Below are 812 nucleotides of genomic sequence, written 5' to 3' on the forward strand. Positions count from 1 at the left end.
TTGATTTATCTTATCGGTACTTTCTTATATGATTTCAGGACCTGATAATTGTTTTCCTCCTATTTCTGTCCAACACACTGGATATCTGCTCCTTCGTCCATAAAGGGCTTCAAATGGGGCAGCATTAATGGTTGTATGATAACTGTTATTATAGGAGAATTCTATTAGTGGTAAATGGTCATCCCAATTTCCACCAAAATCTATTACACATGCTCTTAGCATGTCTTCCAATGTTTGTATGGTCCTTTCACTTTGACCATCAATCTGTGGATGGTATGCTGTGCTCAAGTTTAATTTTGTTCCCATAGCTACTTGGAAACTTTTCCAAAAATGAGAAGTAAAACGGCTATCCCGATCAGATACAATGGATAATGGAACTCCATGTAACGAGACAACTTTGTCCACATACAGCTTAGCTAATTGTTCCATTTTGAAAGTTTCCTTCATTGGTATAAAATGAGCTGATTTTGTTAATCTATCCACAATCACCCAGATTGTGTCATTACCTCTTCTCGTGGTAGGTAATTTGGTACCAAAATCCATTGTTAATAATTCCCATTTCCATTCTGGCATTTCTAATTGTTGAAGTAATCCTGATGGCTTTTGATGTTCTGCTTTAACTTATGAACAAGTTAAGCATTTTGAAACATAACTAGTTATGTCCTTTTTCATTCCTATCTACCAATAGATTTTCTTCAAATCTTGATTCATTTTATCTCTTCCAGGATGCATTGTGTATTTGGAGTTATGGGATTCTTCGAGAATCTTTTCTCGTAATTCTCCTATGATTGGTATCCAGATCCTATTCCCCA

This window comes from Bidens hawaiensis, unplaced genomic scaffold (assembly GCF_021521415.1).
Source record: "Bidens hawaiensis isolate Kalapana, Puna unplaced genomic scaffold, B.hawaiensis_p1.1 tig00043403_1, whole genome shotgun sequence".
Lineage (NCBI taxonomy): Eukaryota > Viridiplantae > Streptophyta > Magnoliopsida > Asterales > Asteraceae > Bidens > Bidens hawaiensis.